The sequence below is a fragment of the Passer domesticus genome, chromosome 1, assembly GCF_036417665.1.
Source record: "Passer domesticus isolate bPasDom1 chromosome 1, bPasDom1.hap1, whole genome shotgun sequence".
Classification (NCBI taxonomy): Eukaryota; Metazoa; Chordata; class Aves; order Passeriformes; family Passeridae; genus Passer; species Passer domesticus.
The window spans coordinates 151683159-151695983 of record NC_087474.1 but is presented as its reverse complement, the minus strand read 5'-3'; the positions used below and the strand labels follow the sequence as shown (position 1 = coordinate 151695983).

Genomic DNA, 12825 nt, shown 5'->3' with positions numbered 1-12825 from the left:
AGGTTTTTGAGGAGAAATCCACATTGCCCTGAAGGGAATATACACCAAAGCTTTTTATCTCTGCCATGGGGTGCTGCAAAGAAGGACCTCAATGCCATCAGGGAGCACAGAAAACTTGGGATGGGGCAAGCATTTCATCCACCTCACCCAAGAAGCAGAGATATGCCTTTTGACTGTAAAATTAAAATTTATAAACATACTTGATTTTTCACTTTTATTTTTATTCAGCAGCCCTGATCCATAATGTCTCAGGGTTAGGGGAAAAAAAAGAAGGAAATAACTACCAACCTATTAAAAATGAACAGGTCTGGGGATCTAACAAGTACTAGATTTTTTTTCAGCACAATAAATAAACATACATGGCATGATACCAAGGAAGCAAGAGCCTGGATTGAGCTGGGCAGTGGTGTTCCTGGCAACTGCCAGCCCAGCAGCTCCCTAGACACAGCCAGAGACAGAACACACATGGGCAAAGTGACAAAATCCTGGAAGTTTTTCAATACTTGGCTCTGATGAGATCATACCCTTCAGTCAAAGTATCCTCTGACCCTCTGAAACCCAGAGGCCTTATACACCTTATAAAGATCAGAAATGAGCCCTAAGGCCTGAGTAAACCACCCAGGAGGAGAGATAAACCTGTTATGCTGGCTTTGCCCCAAAAAGCCATGTAATGCACACCTCACTATCAACTCTGTGAAGCCAAAACAGTGGATTCTGTGTGATTTCACACAATGTCTGGCCATATGAGGGTCTTCTGGACATTCCCCCTAGCACAGAGCGTTGCACCCTAGGGAAGGAGCTTGACCAGGCCAAAACTATTTACTGAATACAGACATATGCACAGTGAGATTTTTACCAACACCAACTTATCAGTTCATCTGATGTGCCTGGGGACTGCCAGTGATCACAGAATGTTCTTTCAGGTGCTTCTGCCCCAATATTGCTGATGCAACTCAGCCACTGGGGGTAGGACTTACAAAGCTCAGTGGTATCCCAGATTTGGGTACTTAGAGACTTCTTCCCCAGTTGGGAAAAGCCAGAAGACATTTGTCAGAGGTGTAATTTTAAATCACTGTTAAATTCACACAATGGCTGCCCCTGACCCCCTGACCTAGTGAGCCAAGGCAGGGTAGTTGAATCTAAGAGGAAACTAGATAGGAAAAAACACAAAAGGTGAGTAATTTTCTTCTAATTAATTCCCTAAACCAGTTCAGTGGGGCTCAGGCAAGTACCAGAAATCTTTCCCCTTTTGGAGTGAGCGAGATCAGCTGAACTGCAACATGTGACTGCAATCCAAGGCAACCTTTGTTTGCAAGACCAAGACTGGATCTTTTTAATTTTATTTTTCCCCCTTTCCCACAGCAACCTCTTAAGTCTGCAACTGCCTTTCTCCATGGGAACAGGAGATCCACCGTTAATTGACCAGTGAGTTTTATTGCAGAGTTGAAACAGGATGTTCACAGAGGATTTTATTGTGGATTTTTTAATAAGTGGGACATTTTAGTAGGCAGTGTATCTTCTTGCTTTATGCCTGCTTGTTGTTTTGAGGGGCTGAAGTACAAAACCAGACTGCCAGATTCATTTTATATACTGAAGAAACATGATTTTGTTCTACCCAATTGTAAAAAAAGAATATAAAAAGACCCGTTCAAAGTGGAGGAAATTCTGCTCCTTATGTTTGGGATGAAAAGGGAAAATTAAAACATCTAAGATAGATTATTATACCTTCCATCAATCCTTCATCTTCCCACAGAATCAGCTGCTTCTATTACTGCAGCAATACTGATGCTGGAGATTACCTGGCTCAAGGTATCACTGTCACACAGAATTAAAGGTTTGCAGCCTGTATTTGGACAACTCCCTCTTTTCCTTTTGATGTTAATTTTGGGTATCCCTGCTAAGGCCATGACTGCAGTTTTACTCTGCTCTCATCATGCATTCAGACTGACAGCCAGAGCTGGCAGCTCTCACAGCAGGTGTGGCAGGAGGGCACAGCCCCTCTCTGACCCACAACTCATCCTTCCAGGAACAACTTTGGAATCTGGAGAAGGGAATGTAAAATTTTGACTTGTGCAATTCCCACTACAGGGAGTGGAAGTTATTTTTTCCCCATTCAGATAGTTAATAAGAAACAACTCTCTCTCAAAACACAGATTAGTTTCTACTCAGAAGAGTGGAGATAGTCCATGTGTTAAAAAAAAAAAATGCAGAGAGCTCCCACAGGAAGAGCCCCAGGAGGAGCTGTGTTCTGGGAAGCAGCCAGTTCTCCATGTCCTTCCCAAGAAATACATTTCTCATCCTGACACATACATTTTGGTACACCCACTCCCACTCAGCAGAGCCTTTGCCGGCATCCATTTCCCCTGGATATTTTACAAATGCTTATCCAGAGCCTCCCATTCTCACTCTCTCATATGGCAGTAACTGCTATTCTATTTTTGCCCCAGTTTTGAAAAGGTGTGAGAGAGAAATGAGTGTTTTTCATGTTTCCGAAAGATGGAAACCTCTGTCTGAGCTGGCAGCAGCTGCTCTGCTGAGGGAGAGGGGATGGATGCACTTGTCCTGTGCACAAAGCTCTTGGAGAGGGAATGGGGCAGGATGTAAGTGCCTAGACTGCTGCTGGTAGTCTGGAAAGAGTTACTGCTGGGCTGGGGTGAAGAATGCAAGTGACGAAGCAGCATCCTGCAGGGAGAGAAAGGAAAACGTCAAAAAAAAAAAAAAAAAAAAAAAAAAAAAAAAAGCCTTACAAAACCTCCAGCTCTTTGGCTGAATTTCAGGATGACTACACTTTTACTGTAAGTGTTTAGTAACTCAGACTCACATAACCCTCTCTGCCCACTTGGGGCCACGAGATGCAGCTTAGAAGCGACAAGAAATGCTTCACACACACACACACACACACACACACACACACACACACACATCCAGCCAATCCCTGTCCAAGGGAGGACAAAAAGCCTTTAACAAATTAAGCTGTGTTTCCCATTTAAGCAGAGCTCCATCGCTATTTATTTAACAATTTTAAAGTGTTATTTTAGCCTTCCTGGGTTTTGTGTGTTGAGAGATTGTTCCTGGGACAGGAGCCAGAGTTGCTTAGAGCAACCCAGCAGCTGGAGAGGGAGGGAAAGGCAGGATGGAAGAGAGGAGGAGGAAGATGCCAGCACGAGGCTTCACTGTGGTCACACAGCCCCCAGCCACAGAGCTGGAGCGAGGTGAATAGAAAACTGGGGACAATGATGGGAAAAAAGAGCTGGGGTGGAGAGCTGTGTGTGCTCCGTCACCATTTGGCGGCTGTTGAGGTTCCCTGCTTTGAGCACCCTGAGCAGGTGTGTGGGGGGATGAGCAGGTGACAGCACAGCTCTGGCAGTCCTGCACACACCAGCATCCACCCCAGGAAGATGCCACACAGCTCTCTGTGGGTACCATCCAGGAGAGGTGCTCATCCTGCCTGAGAGATGCTCTTACAGGAAAACTGACCAGAGGATGGATGACCCACCTGGGCACAAATGTTGTTTGGTATACACCTGATCAGAATGCCCTGCAGTACCAACAGCCCTGGAACAAATGCATCAAGGTAAAAACAACAATAAACATTTCCTGTGGCTATCAGACAACTCCCACTCAGACCTACAACCTCTTGCCATGACTATACTTCCAGATTGGCTTCCCAGAACATCTCTTTGCATGAAATACTAGTCCTGTGAAGTCACCAAAGACAAGATTTCATCCTTACACATAATTATATTCACCACTGTCATTAACATAATAGATATGTTCCTTGAAAAGGGACTTCTAAAGAGAAAGTTAGGTGTTTTTAGTTTGTCTTCCTTAAAAACTTAAAAATCCTTTGTGCCAATGTCTTTGCAGTCCTTTTACCCTGTCCTCTGAAGTCCAGCAGTTGCTAGACTCTGCACTTCCTCATTTAAAGTTGATGCTGTTGAGTCACCTGTACAGCACCCTGGGGTTTCAGAAATGCAGTTCGGAGCCTTCAGCATCACCCAAACCACCAAAGACAGGTTTTCTGTGTGCCCAAAGACACATCCCAGAAATGCCACTACAACTTTGCTGACCCTACTGAAGAGCTCTGCAGCTCCACTGTCAGCAGTCCTGCCACACCAGCCCTGCACCAGTAAGCCTCATGTGGCGGTCACCCCTTCATCTGGTGATATTATATGGAACTGTCTGGGGATTTGACTTCTTCCCAGAGTAAGCCCCAGCCTACCAGCCTGGAAAAGGCAATGATTAGTAAACTACTTGTTCTCTTCTTCACTTTCTCTATACCCATCTTAAGACAAATTACCATGCTTCTTTTATTTTTTAAGCAACTGAGATCAGCACAAGCCAGATTCAGTGACATGTCAAACTTGTCACTGAATTCAGTGACAAGCAAACATAGTAAGCTGCTTTTTGGCTTTTTTTTGTTGTTGTTGTTTGTTTCTTTGTGGGTTTTTTCCCTTTTTTTTTTCCCCCCAAAGGAATTTTAGCATAAGCAAGACTGGAGCTGAAGCCTACATCTTCCCAGCAAGGCTCACATCTATATCCTCCAAGATTGTGGACAAAGACTCTGTCTTTGAGCTGTACAGAGATGCAGCAAGGCAAGGGAACCCTGCAAACCACGGGGGAAAGCTCTGCAGCCTACAAAAAATCAACCAGGCGTGTCCTGTAGGTCTGCCTATCTAAGATCTTCCTCTTCAAGGCACTTCTATATCCTCCAGTGATTACACTGTTTCAGCTTTGATGCTCTGTGTTCTCATTATCAACCAACCAATACCGGAATATCCTTTCTTCTTGCAGTAAACCCCCTTTTTTACCCTAGGGGTAGAGCTGGTTGGACAGAACAGACCAGGCATTTAGCATTTCATCATAAACCTAAGTATCAGCTTGAATCACTAAGGCTTGCACAGCTCCAGCACATTCCCATCAGCTGCAAACACCAGCCTGGTAACATCCCAGCAGTTGCAGGAATATTTGGTTTAGCATCCACAGCAGAGGAGATTGTCAGCTTACATCACAGCACAGAGTGACCAATTTGTGGTCAACCAAACTACTTCCAAGAGCCAAAAAGCCAAGTGCAAAGAAGTAATGACAGAAATTTGGATTCAAAACATCAGGAGGCATTGAGACACTCAGCCTCAGCAGCACTGACAGGGGCAGAAGCCATGCCAAAATCTGGATGCAAGGACTGCAGAAATACTGGGGCCAGGAGGCAAGTCAAACAGCCACCAAGCCCTGAACCCTCTCTTGGCTTGTCTTTGTGCTGCTCTCCAAGGCAACACTGGTACAACCCTGCCAAGTGCAAGCAGGACTCGGCTGCAGTTCCCAGTGATGAGTATCACTTGCCCCGCCACCCAGGAAGGGCTGCTGTGCTGATAACAAAGAGGTTTCTAATGCTTTTTGGGTCAGCTCCAGCCTCACTCATTCTCCTTCACCACCACCACCAGGAGCTGGAACCCACACTTTGAGAAATGCCAGCCTACCCTGTTGCTACCAGGCATGACAGAGACGATGCACTGGGAGACCGTGCCCAGAAAAGGAATTCCCTATATGCAATTTTTGTCTAGTCCTGTCTTCAGACATGGAGAGACATTGTGTGCTGTATTCTTCACACCACCTTCCTGTCTCAAATCTGCTGTGTTCCCTTCAAGTCTCAGCTCAACCAGGTGCTCACAACCTCCAGTTCCTCTCCTTGCCCTCCTTCCTCCTGCATAACATCTGCTGTCTGCGTGGCCATACTTTGAAATAAATTTGGAGAGACTTCAGCTTTTTCTATACTGAGTGAAATTCCTTGTCCCAACTCACATTATGGACACGAGGTGTGACTACACAACTGACCACACAATGAGCGGCAGCACAGTCAATACCAGGAGAGCAGAGATACTTAGCCCCAAAACTACTGCTGAAGACAGCATACCATCAAACCACAGCCTGACACCTGTGGGCTGTTGCTTTTGGGTTTTTTTTTCCCTAGGTTTAATATATGCAAATCTTCCAGCTATTCCTTCTAAGTAAATTTTCCCAAACAGAAGCTTCATTTTCCCAAGCTGCCTGCTTTCATATTTAAAATAGAGGGGCTGAGACTAGATGCTGCGTTTCAAACAGGGTTTCTACAGAACAAATTATTACCTTTGCCATTTTTGTCTGGGCTATTCAAGATCTACCTGTCTTCTAACAGCATCTGACTGCACAAGCTTGTGATTCACTGCAGCTCACAGATTCCTTTCTGTAGTTAACCTGCTCATTTTGAGAGTTACTGCTTATTTTGGGTACGTGCATCCTGTTTTCCAAGAGTGCTGCTTTGCACTTGTATTTATTGAATTTATTTTTCGTATCTTTAAACTAGCCTTGCAGCTCATTAAGGTAACTGTAAGAAAAAACGTTATGACCTGAAGTACCTGCAATGTCCCTGTTTGCATTTCATCTCCTGTATCATCTGCAGTCTACCATCTGATCTGCTACTGACACTGCAAATGACTTCCTGATCCAACAGAGAACTATTTCTTTTAGCTTCTTAAGTACCAACTTACAATGATTTCATCTTCAGCACATTTCCCAAGTTTGTTTACTGAGCTGTTGGGATTTCCTCAAGAAGTACTCTACAACTTTTTGAACTTCTTTGGTAAAGTCACTAAAACACAAGACCTGGTATGAGACTGCCTAACAGTTCTGCAGGCTCTCCATCCTTCACGAGAACTTGGGAGGTATCACAGCTAAGGGCTGGCAACTCAAGACAGTATGAGTTCTGAAGTTACTTGAAATTTTCTTTAAAGTCAGCTCAAGCAAATCATCCATTCCCCATTTAGGATCAGCATCACAGTTTTTCAAGTCTTACCTACCCAGCTCTCTGCTGCTATTTCCTGTGGCTGAGCTAAGACTTCAGGGCTGCAGGCACTTACAAAGAAAAGCTCATGCCCAATGGGTTAAGAGTTGTTATTTTCATTAACTTTAAATCATAAATATGATTTCCACTTGAAAAGGGAACACTTCATTTAACAGACACAGTGGCTCTGATGGGTAATGAAGGGTTTCGAAGGAAATTAAAAAAAGGGAAGCAAGGGGGAAAAGAAAAATAACACTTCCAGAAAGTTTTCCGAAGGAAATGAGTAACCACTTGTTATTAAATGATAAATCACAGTCCTCAGGAAGGGGCATTGTCTGTGGTCTATTTTTAATGAGAAAATACCCGTCACTGGCACAAGGGCGATATGGGACACATCTGTGGACAGTGGGAGTGTTCACTGCGAGGTATCATCTCACTGCTGCTATTCCCATCACTTATCAGCAACAAAAACAGGATGAAAAGAACATGGCTTAGAGGGAAAAAAATGCATCCAGGGCAACAAACAAGGGCTGCTGTTCTCCATGGATGGAAGACAGGAGGAAACACTAGAGACCCAGGAGAGGCTGAGTGTAGTCTTAGGCTTTGCTTGTTTTCCTGTGTGAGGGATGCACATGAAGCCACCAGGAAGCAAATCTGTGCTGACCCAAATGTCTCTGGGGGGGGGTTAGGTAACCTCCAACATGCAATTGCATCCTCTTTGTCCCCAGGATGGGGACACATTAGGTACACAGCCAAAAGAAGCCCTCTTTTCCCTAAGATTTGCAACTAACACAGAGTTTTCTGGGGAAGCACCTGATGCTGCAACACCACTGATGCTGAACACTTGAAAGGTGTAATTAGCCTGATTTTATGCTGATAAATGAGTCCCAGATTCTGGTGGCAAAGTGACTCGGCAGCTGGGAACAGACACACTGTCAAGGGAAGGGAAGCAAAAGACAGTAGAGTTAGCTGGAGGTTCAGGTATAAGCACAGCCTCAAAACAAAATCAGTGGCCCAGACCTGGCCATCAGGCAGCAAGACTCCCTGCACACCGCTGAAGAGATCATTTTTGGCATCTTATGTCAAGCCCAACTCTCCCAAGTCCCAGCCCAAGCAATGGGGTTCAGCTGCAGCCCAGGTTCCCCATGCATTCAACACATTCTGTCCCAACACCACACACCCCCACAAACTTTCCAGACTGCAGCAGTAACGAGCAGAAACCTATGGCCAATGTGCTGAAATACCATGCACTATGCCTGATTTTACTGTGAGGGTGACCAAGCTTGCTCAGGAAGATTGTGGAGTCCCCATCTGTGGAGATATGCAAAAGCCATCTGGACATGGTCCTGGGCAACTGGCTGAAGCTACCTACCACCTGCACAGGTCCCTTCCAGCTTCAGCCATCCTGTGACTTTTTAATTGCAAAGCCACCTGCATTGCAATCCTTCGCTTTCACTGACCCACAAAAAAGACTGTAATTATTCAGTTTCTCAACTATTGCTGACATTCTTTCCATAGATGAGGTTTAAGCCTTTTTTCTCCCTTTTCTTTTTAATAGGAACTTAGCCCCAAAGTTCACAGCAGATTATAAAACATGCACACACACATCACTCTTCCAAAACAGCATTTTAAAGTGTTTGCTTGATTTTCTTTTTCCTGACACCCATAAACCACCACCCTGCTGGTCTAATTCATTGTGTGGCATTTTGCAACGAAGCGTAAAATGGTATTAATCATAGCTCTGAAAAAACACAAACTTCTTCTCTGAGGTTTGAAATAACCATTTGGAAGAAAAACTTCCAGGAGCCAGAAGGACTGACAGGGCTGGAGACTGAAGTCCTTGTTTTCAAAGGCCAAGTGTATCCCAATATATCCCTTGGACAGTTGCCCCAAGCCAGAGTTATAATACTTTATTCTTCAGTTCAAGTAGCAAGAAGGAGATTTGGTACAAAATCAGTACAAATACCTAAAGGGAATAGGGAGGAAAATGTGTGGTAAATCTAATGGGAGGCCTGAGCTCAGACTGCAGCTTTGGTGAAAGTGTCTGAAGCCTCAGCTGCCTCTCATCTCCAGGATGTTGCAGCCAGAAAGACCAGATAAGGGTACCCCCCTCTCACAGGCAGCACCTGAGCATCAGGGACAGTGTGCTGGCACTCACCAATGGCATAGTGTTGCCTCAGCCACAGGCAGAAGCACAGAGATCTGCAAAGGCTATGCCAAAAAATAAAAATCATTATCATCTTTGTTTTCTGGCCAAACACCACTGGAGAAAATTACCTTCTACATAAATCAAGTTCTTTGTTCACTTTTGTGGATTCAGTGCTTCTCACAGAAGGGGAGCTTCTGTCAAAGACGGAGTCAGAAAAAAACATGAAACTCTTTTTTAAGATAGATGCTTTAGCAGCTATTTGCCAAAGGCTTTGGAATCCCTCTGCTTCAGTGCTAAAACATTAATAATTTAAACACCTTCTTTTAAATTAGGAAGGGCACTAAAAGAAACTATTGAAAGAGAAAAACCATCAAGCTTGCCACCACCTCCAACTCAAATACTGACATTTTCTCTCAAACCTCAAAAGTAGTTTCAACAACCTGATAAATGAGAAATTTACGTTTTTCTTACCTGTCCTTCCCTCACACTTTCTCCTCTGCCATTAATCTTCCAGGCAAAGCAGCTGACCACAGGGCACACCAATCATCCCAGTACAAAAAGACCCAGCATGCTGTAACCAGGGGCAGGGGTGGTGCAAACAGTTGTAAAATGTTTCACAGGGCATGGCAAACATTTCGTGTTTATTATTATATTAGTGGGGTGGGATGGGATGGGATTAGGATAGGATAGGATAGGATAGGATAGGATAGGATAGGATAGGATAGGATAGGATAGGATAGGATAGGATAGGATAGGATAGGATAGGATAGTTGGAAGGGACTGCAAGCATCCTTCTGGTTCAACTGCAAGTACTTTGTGTTAGAAGAGCAAGACAGAGAGAGCAAGACAGAGGGAGAGAGAAAATAATTATTTTCTCTTCTTTTTAATCTGTAACCCCAGGCTCCTGTGCATGATGAAGTTCCCTGCTTATTCAAAGCCTCTACGCCTCTGCCTGTCTCAGCTACCAATGCCTTCCTTATCAGCACATTTTATTCTTTTCTATTCTTTGAAGAGCTCTGCAAATTGAAAAAAGTGTATTATCTTCATATTTAAGAGAAAAAAAAAAAGGCTGGCAGAGGAAGGTGTACCTCACTATCAAGGCTTTTGCAAGAGCAGGAACAATGTGGCAGGCCAAGATCCATGCTGTCTACACAGACCCCATCAGGGACCCCACCTCCTGCAGCAGCAGCTGGCCCAGGCACAAACCTCTGTCCTGGTATCAAGGTGGCCAGACAAAAGCACACACTTGGAGACACATCCCCCCTCTCCCATGAAGATGTATGAACTTCAGATGGATTTGGACCAGTCCAAATTTGAAAAGATGTGTACAGTCAGGGGGCACCATCCATTTACTCCATACCACGTCTTCTCTTGAAGAAAACCTCTTTGATTTGAGTCTCCACTGCAGCCATGCAAGCAATGGAAAAATGCAACCTTACGTCTCTCCAAAGGATGCTTAGACACATCTCTTCCTCGGGGGAAAAACGAGGATTAACTATTCAAAACCTACATGCCAGGCAATCTGGTGACCAAGTGCCTCCCCCCGATAGCTTTTCCAGACAGTCATGAACTTTAAACTATTTTTTGTCTCCAACTCTCAGCAGCTCCTAAACAGTGTGAGCTAAATATTTATAGAAGAATCACTGTTTGTTTAAGTTCCAATCCATACTCCCTGAAGTCCAATACGCCCAGATCCTGAAATGACAGCTGATTACAGAAGAGCCTGAAAACAACGCAGAGGGGACACTGAGACTTACCAGATCTTTCATCTGGATGTTTTCTCCACTGGTTGTTTTGGGGAGCCTTTCCCAGCTTCTTTCAAAAGAAGAGGAACTGCAGCTCTTGCCAGCCAAGATCCATGCTTCATCAGACACTTTGGCACAGCTCTGCTCAATGACAGAGAGCCCCAGGTTTTGGGGAGCCCCCACTGTGCTCCAGAGCTAGGCACATGGATTGCTGCTGGAAATGCAATGGAAGCACCCAAGCTGCAGAACAGCAGGCACTAAGGCACGGGAGAACACCCCAACACCAGTGCCACAGCTGGGGCACAGACAATGTCTGTCACTCTGTCACTTCAGCTTAACAAGTTCTACCCTCACTCATCTCTTCCGGACTCAGCAACAGCTTTTCCAATTTACCATGGCGTCCACTCCACCTGAACAAAACAGTCCTCCCATACCTTACAAAAGAACTAAGGATACCCACACCTTCTGCCTAACTAAACAGCCTGTCAGAAGTTGAAAAGACACCTGTATAAGCTGACACACTACTGCTATAATAGCAGTATATACTAGCCAAGTCCAACAAGTCAGCTCCTTACATATGCTGTTGCACAGTTTCATGGGTGAGGCAAGAAAAAAATAAAACTGTGCTTCATCCCCTGTAATCATGTGTGACCATAGTTGCCCTTTTGGAATGTAACTGGGGACTCATCACCACAAAGGAGCACACAAGATGCAAGGCTACCAAGCAGGCACAACTCTATGACAACACATCCCAAATGAACATCTCACCCTGCAGACCTCAGTGTCCAGCTTTAGAGGGACAGCAGAGGCTGGGAGACAACACCCAAGCAAACACACTTCCAATGACCACCCAAGGCCGGTAATTCCCTTTTTTTTTATGGTTTCCCACACAACTCCTGCATGAAGAACAGAGCAGAAAGTGCTCACTCCCCTCAGATGTGTCTTTGCTAAAGTCCAGAGACCTCAAACCAGCACCTACTTTGAACATGCCCTTGGATGACTAGATGTTGCTGAAGAACTCAAAAACCCCTCTGACAGCTGCTGCTGTGTCTATCCCATCAAGATGAATTCTTCCACTGCAGCAATATGGGACTCAGCAAAGTTGCTCCATCCTGGGGTTCTCCAAGGGCTAGAAGGACTCCTTGCACAGGGTGTTTCAAGGCATTTAGCCCCAATAAAATAGAAAATGTGGTTTTCAAGCAAGAGGATAACTTTTGTAATCAGGTGGATCTCAAGGACAGGTTTGCCTATGCACACATACACATGGAAAGTGCCATGAAACCTCCTCCTGTGTTACCTGCATGGGAATATGCAGGAGTTCATATGCAGGAGTACAGAGGGCCACCACAAGCCAGCCATGCTGGCAGACAAGACTAAAGAGGAGAGTGCAACAAGAAAGCTGGAAATAATGACAAGCATTTTCATCAGTAAAACTGCAATTACCCAGCCAGCACACAACCTTGCATCTCTGTGGAGCAAGCAAATCAACTTATTAGAGAGATGCTTCTACTGTGATCCGACTTTTAGAGAAAGGGTAGGAACTGGCCCAGCTTTTCTATGTTTGATTTCTCTGGCTCTCATTCCCCATTATTGGGGAGTCACCATGCACATCACCATGGCTGCTGGGTCCACTGGAGCCAGCCATGGCTGGGAGGTTGAAGGCACAAGCCTGCAAACAAGGAGCCTTCAAAACTGCAGCTGTTCTCCTCCAGCATCATCCACACATTCAACATCAGGGAGTTGGCTTTACTGAGGCTTCATGGAAGAAAATTTTACTAGGGCATAGAAGAGAGACACTTTTCTATTTTAATTCACCTGGCCCTAAAAAATAAAAATAAAAGAGAAAATAAAGAAGAAATACAGCCCCCCTCTTTCTCTTTTTACATAAATATTGGATCTGAGCACTTTATGCTCCTAAGAAGTTAAAAATAGGAAATAATATCAAGTCTGTGTGCTGCATCTTTTATCAAAGCCCTTTATAAACATCAAAACCAGCTCCTCTGCACTCTTTTATACTTTCCTGCTGTCACTCACAATTCATAAAAGGGGTCTACAGAGATACAAAGGGTAAGGCACTTTCCAGTGCTGTCACAGAGAGTCTGGGACAAAAAAAA

At 44.6% G+C, this 12825-nt stretch overlaps 3 long non-coding RNA genes across 13 annotated transcripts in view; 1 reads left to right on the top strand and 2 right to left on the bottom strand.

Moving 5' to 3' along the window:
* The window catches only part of LOC135285073 (uncharacterized), a 148000-nt gene that overhangs the window by 91282 nt on the left and 43893 nt on the right, over nt 1-12825 (bottom strand). The window lies entirely within an intron of this gene.
* Nucleotides 2208-11406, bottom strand: LOC135285068 (uncharacterized). The gene is made up of 4 exons (XR_010350079.1): nt 11287-11406; nt 10724-10925; nt 9438-9537; nt 2208-2682 (listed from the first exon to the last, which is right to left on the bottom strand). It is a non-coding gene; the product is annotated as an uncharacterized LOC135285068 (long non-coding RNA).
* On the top strand, nt 6326-11910 carry LOC135285065 (uncharacterized). Its single transcript, XR_010350078.1, has 2 exons — nt 6326-11570; nt 11648-11910. It is a non-coding gene; the product is annotated as an uncharacterized LOC135285065 (long non-coding RNA).